A 6000-nucleotide genomic window follows, 5' to 3' on the forward strand; every position below is an offset into this window, starting at 1 on the left:
TTTGATGCATAAAAAACCTAAGAAACATTCAAGATTTTGCAATAAGACATTTGTTTGGAACAAATAACAAAGCTTTTAGGACAATTTTTGACAACCATTTAGGACTCTTAGTTTTCATGAGATTTTTTTAAAAGAACTTTAGTGTGCACTTAGTGTTGATTTTGAACCTTTTAAAATGGAAACTTGAAGTTCTTTTTAAATTCCCAAAAATGAAGTGTTCCTAATTTTGCATGAATGCATCTAAAACCTTGATGTTGCAAGGATGCAAATGATTAGATTGGTTTAGTTTCACTTGTTAAAAGATTTTTTTTTTCTTGCAAATTTTTAATTTTTCAATGGATTTAAGTATGATTTGGGGGTTCATTTTAAGCACTAAAAAGAAGTGTGTATGATTTTGCTTCCTTAAAAAAAAAATGGCCAAGATCTCCCACAAGAAGAAGAAGAAGAAGTAGATGGAATAAGAAGAATATAGACAAGAAGAGGAAGAAGAATTTCAAGTTCTTTGTCCACCTATAAGCTTGGAAAATCTGCAAACACTATGAGATAGATTATGAGTTCCTTTGTCTTCTTCATGCTCATGTGGACCTACAAAACCAATTTATACAATCCTACCAATCACAAAAACAAGAAAAATTAGCCAAAATCAGCAAATAACATACAAAACTTGACTAAAAAAGCTAATGAAGATGACCCATGCGGGGTCCCACCGGGCGTGCCAAAATGTATATGAGCAATGTTAGTATGCTAATAGAAACCAAATTTAAATAAAGCTTCTACAAACTAAACAAAATTCATAAACTTCAAGATAGACTAAGATGAACTCTCAATTGAGAATATGAGCCACTAATGGACTCTCTCAATAAGAAGCTCTCTTGTTGAGTAGCTTTATCTAAATGGATAGGATGTATGCTCAATATGCTTCCAAAGGCTTCAATGGATGATTGTGGATTTTTGGTGTGGATAGATGGCTTTAGTATGGATTTGGCTCTCAAAATAACATTATAACTTTACTTCATGGATTGTGTTATTTTGCAAAGGGGAAGGATCCAATTTATAGGCAAGAGGCTTGAGGGATTGAGGGCTAAGATGCAAGGATGGGAAAAAGCTCATGGAGGGCTTAGATTGCATGAGAGGAGAGCACATGGATTGTGCTTCCTTACAACCAATCAAAGAGTGACACATGTCACATGGTGAGAGGATGGAGGAAAGGGGAAGGATGAGTCAACAAAAGAGGCTCAAGGGATAAAATCTTCATAAAGACCCTCATAATGACTTGTAAGAGCAATAAAAGGGCTTGTAAGAGTCATTTATGGCCTAGTGGACTTCATAAAGTTTTATGGTTGAGATATTTTGAGGGTGATGAGAGCAATTTCGACTTAGGCTTGATTAGGAAGGTTTTAAGCTTGCTTAGGCTTGTGCAAATGATTAGAGGATGGATTAGGATGGTTTAGGATTAGCTTAGGGATAGGCAAGTGGATGGCATTTAATGAGGGTGGGTGAAGGAGGAGATATTTGTTAACTTTGGCTTGGGTTAGGAAGTTTTAACTCATGTTTAGGGAATGTGACAAGGTTAGGAGGGGATTAGGATTAGTTTTAAAGACATCTTCTAGAAGAGTCTAGACTTTGGATGAGAATAAAGACTTTCTAGAATAGTCTAGAATTTCCTAGGATGAGGATGAAGACTTTCTAGAAGAGTCTAGAACTTCTTAGGGTGAGGATAAATTAGATTTTTAGGAAATAAATAAAGTTTTATTTATTTCAAGGGTTTGGGTTGAGGAGATATTTATTAAAACTTTTTTAATAAACATGAGGATTAATATTTAACCTTAATTAAATATTTTGAGTTGGGATTAGGGGTAGGAAATGATGGGATTAGCCTTTAATCAAAATTAAAGAAGGATTAGAAGATTTTGGAAGAGGTTATTGGTCATAAGGAAATTGGCCAAGTTTTGGGCAAAAAATAAATTTTTTAATTTATTTTAGGATTTTTGGTCAATTTATTAATTAAATAATTAATAAATAAGAAAATAATGTTTAAATAAGATTTAAACATTTTTGGGAGGGATTGCTTAATTAAATATTTTTAATTAAGATAAAGGGATTTAATGGCATAAAAATTAATTAATTAATTAAATAATTAATTAATTAATAAATGATGATGTCATCAGGACTTTTTCAGAAAATAAAAATACTTTATTTTCTAAAGGTTTTTAGGTGTCTACACTCACAGTACCAACAATACACCTTTTTCGCATCGCATCTCTTCGCAACTCTAAAAACGCTTATAACATGCGCTTCACTTTAGGGCTACTCCCAAAGGTAAACCGTATTAGGGTTTTACCATTCTCCGAGAAAATAGGAACCCCAAAATTTTTTTCGGGGCGATGCCCCAAACCCCACTATTGGGGTAGAGTGTATAGTACTCAAATATCTTAGTTGCCACATGTCTTCACCTATCATTGAATCTTCCTAACATAGCTCTTACGTGTCATAGGAATCTGTCATAACCGTTTTAGTCATGATCTCCTTACACACAATTCAAGATGTCGACACATCAACATTATTTGCAAGAAATACATTTTACAAAACAAATAATAAGAATAGGAATTATACAAGGTTGAGACACCTTATTCCTAACAATAATAAACAAAGTAAGTCATATGCTTTTGCCTTTTGGATTTGTATGTTGAGGAAGTTGAGCCTTTTCTTCTTCTTCCTTTTTATTCATGATGAAGTCTACCAACTTTTTAACCACAACATTTCAATTCTTCACAACATTTTTATATGCTTCTTTCTCACCCCATGTAGTCATTAAGGTTACATTCTCTTCTATAGAGAAACTGGTGCCTTCCTTTTTTATGGGATATATTCTAGCCTCATCTTTGCTAGTACATCATCTAGTATCTCCTTGAATTGAATAATGCTAGCTTGACATTTCTTGATAGTTTAGGAAGAACCTTTCCCCTTATTTCTGTTGGTTTCTTATTGTATGTTCTCATACTTACTAGTACGACACTTAAAACCTTATTTTAATTTGCTTCATTGAACTTATAAAAACTATTTTTAGTGTATTGTAATTCATATTATGCTAAATGTTAGCCAAAATATCATTGATTGTAAGTGAGGTGTGTTTCTTCTTACCTCTTCTTACCTCGTTTTCTACTTCAGCATCCATTTCAATATTTGAAGACTCTTTTTCCTTCGGTATTGGTGATAGTTTCTTTTCACATTTCTTTCCTTTTTCATTCTTCTTCCTTTTATACATTTTAAGCTTAGGGGGCTTGTTTGTGCCATCCTCCTTACCAGTATCTCTTTTGCTCTCTTCAGGATTTTTTTACAAATCTTTAGTTAGTCCAAGTTCTTCTTCAGTGTCTACCACTGGTTGAGGACTTGACAGAGCTCCACGAGTGAGCTCTTCCTCAACATCCATTTCTTCAACTTCTACTCACTTAGTGGCCATGGGAGTATTTTGTTTGATTTTCTTGACTTCCTTTTTGGTGAATCCAATTCTTCACAACATTTTTATATGGTTCTTTCTCTCCCCTTGTCATCATTAAGGCTACATTCTCCGTCATAGAGAAATCTTGTTTATAGATCTCAATCAGTGCCTTCCTTTTTGATGGGGAATATTCTAGCCTCATCTTTTCCAGTGCATCATCTAACATCTCCTTGAATAAAATGATGCTAGCTTTCCATTTCTTGTACACAATTCTTGATAGTCCAAGAGGAACTTTTCCCCTTATTTCTATTGGTTTCCTATTTTACGTTCTCATACTTAATAGTATGCCACCTAAAACCTTATTTTTATTTGCTTCATGAACTTGAAAATCTATTTTTCAATGTAATGTAATTCCCATTATGCAAAATATCGGCCAAAATATCATCAATTGCAAGTGAGGTGTGTTGCTTCTTACCTCTTTTTACCACCTTTTCCACTTCAACATCCATCTTAGTCTTTGAAGACTCTTTTTCCTTTGGTACTAGTGACAAATTCTCTTCAAATTTCTTTTCTTTTTCATTCTTCTTCCTTTTATATGTTTTAAGATTAGGGGGCTTGTTTGTGTTATCCTCCTTCTTTCTAGTATCTCTTCTAGTCTCTTTAGGCTCATATGAGTCTTTAGCTAGTCCAAGTTCTGCTTTAGTGTTTACCACTGTTGAGGATTTGACAGAGCTTCACCAGTGAGCTCTTCCTCAACATCCATTTCTTTAACTCCTGACATAGTGGCCTTGGGAACTTTCTGTTTGATTTTCTTGACTTCCTCTTTGGTGAAGCCATCTCTTGTTGCTTAAGGAGTCTACCTTTATTCTCCATGCATGTCCCAAACCTAGGTATTGACCAATAACCTTTTGATGTGTGGCCTCACCTCTTCTTCACTTATTTCATACAAAAATGCAGTAAGCCAATGGGTTTGAGGTTGAAATGCCTGAATCATACATTTGTTTAGGTTTGCAAGGAAACTCAGTTCATCCTTGCTTTCTTCTACAAGATTGAAGGGAATCCTCTCCTTGATGATTTTCCTACTGGAAACTCTTGAAATACCTCCACGGGGTAGCATTTCCTTTACCTTTCAATTTTATATAGAGTTTGTCAATTTGTGTTGTGACAAGTCATGCTTTCAACCATGTGAAGGGTAGGTACCCTCGAAATTCCTTTCTAGAGTAAAAGAAAATGCTCACAAGAGTAGCTCCAAACTTCAATATGTGCTTTCTATAGTCCTTAATCTTATTTAGATTTTCCATCATTTGCCTGTGAAGCCACTCATTTAGGTCAAGTGTGTAATGAGTAATTTGGTATGCACCATATATTGCACCACTCGACATGTTCTCTTGACTCAAGTAGTAGATTTGGTAGGCAATCACCATTGCTACGAATGCCATCTCATAGTTAGGGATATCATCTATTGTGCAAGCTCACCCATCTTGGTAGCCTCTAGTTGCAAGGAAACTTGTAAAAAAGAATATAATTGTTTCCACATAATCCATAACATATCTGAAACATGAACTGAGTATACAATGACATCAAATCTTAAATCTCCAAACATACAATTTCATAAACTCACAATGCTACCATACTCAATATATACCATAAACTATTCAGATTAATATATCACTAAATAAACCATGCTAAACCTGCACCAAATTTGAACCGATGTGTAGAGTTCTCCAAGAGATTTCTGTTGACTACTCAAAGTCCAAAATTCGACTCAGTATGCCCAAGTTATGCCCTAATATGTGCTAAAAATAAATAACATCTAACTTTAGGGCTCTTAGAACTTGACAAATTGTCAAAATTATAGAACCAAACCTACACCAAGTTGTGCTTTAAATTAGCTTTCCAATGCCTATAAGAAGTCTGAAATCTGATATCCTAAGAGAAAGTTATGGCTACTTTACTAAGACAGTCTTTTTACCATTTTCACTGCAAATTTTTCTTTTGTGACGAAATTTTTGATGAGATTAAATTTGACGACTATCATGGGCTGAAACTAAAAAACTCATTTATTTCCTTTGAACATGGCCAAACTAGGGCATATTATATATCAAAATTTATGGAAACATCAACCTAGATCCAATGGTGAGGTTTGTTTTATACCTAGGAGGTCATTTCTGCAAGCTCTCCCTAAAACCCTCATTTAAAAGAAACATCCAAAAAATTATTGTGTCCAACAATTTCACATGCCCAAAATCTACTAATATTCGATCATAACAACAAACCCAAAAATCTCAGATCTGCAATAAAAAAACTCATATGTCTTGCCCTTTCTTTTAGCCTCTCATGCATTCCCATGGATTCAATCTAGGGTTACAAGAATAAAACCTAGCTCTGATACCACTTGTAAGGAAACTTGCAAGAAAGAATATAATCGTTTCCACATAATCCATAACATATCTAAAATAAATATGCAATTGAAATCCACATGCAAGAGAATAGACAACATATCCACAAAAATTGTGACACAAGATATACCCTGGAAATCCTCATTGAGGGAAAAACCCAGC

The sequence above is a fragment of the Cupressus sempervirens genome, chromosome 9 (genome assembly GCF_028749045.1).
Source record: "Cupressus sempervirens isolate cs-2001-9-10 chromosome 9, ASM2874904v1, whole genome shotgun sequence".
Taxonomy (NCBI): Eukaryota; Viridiplantae; Streptophyta; class Pinopsida; order Cupressales; family Cupressaceae; genus Cupressus; species Cupressus sempervirens.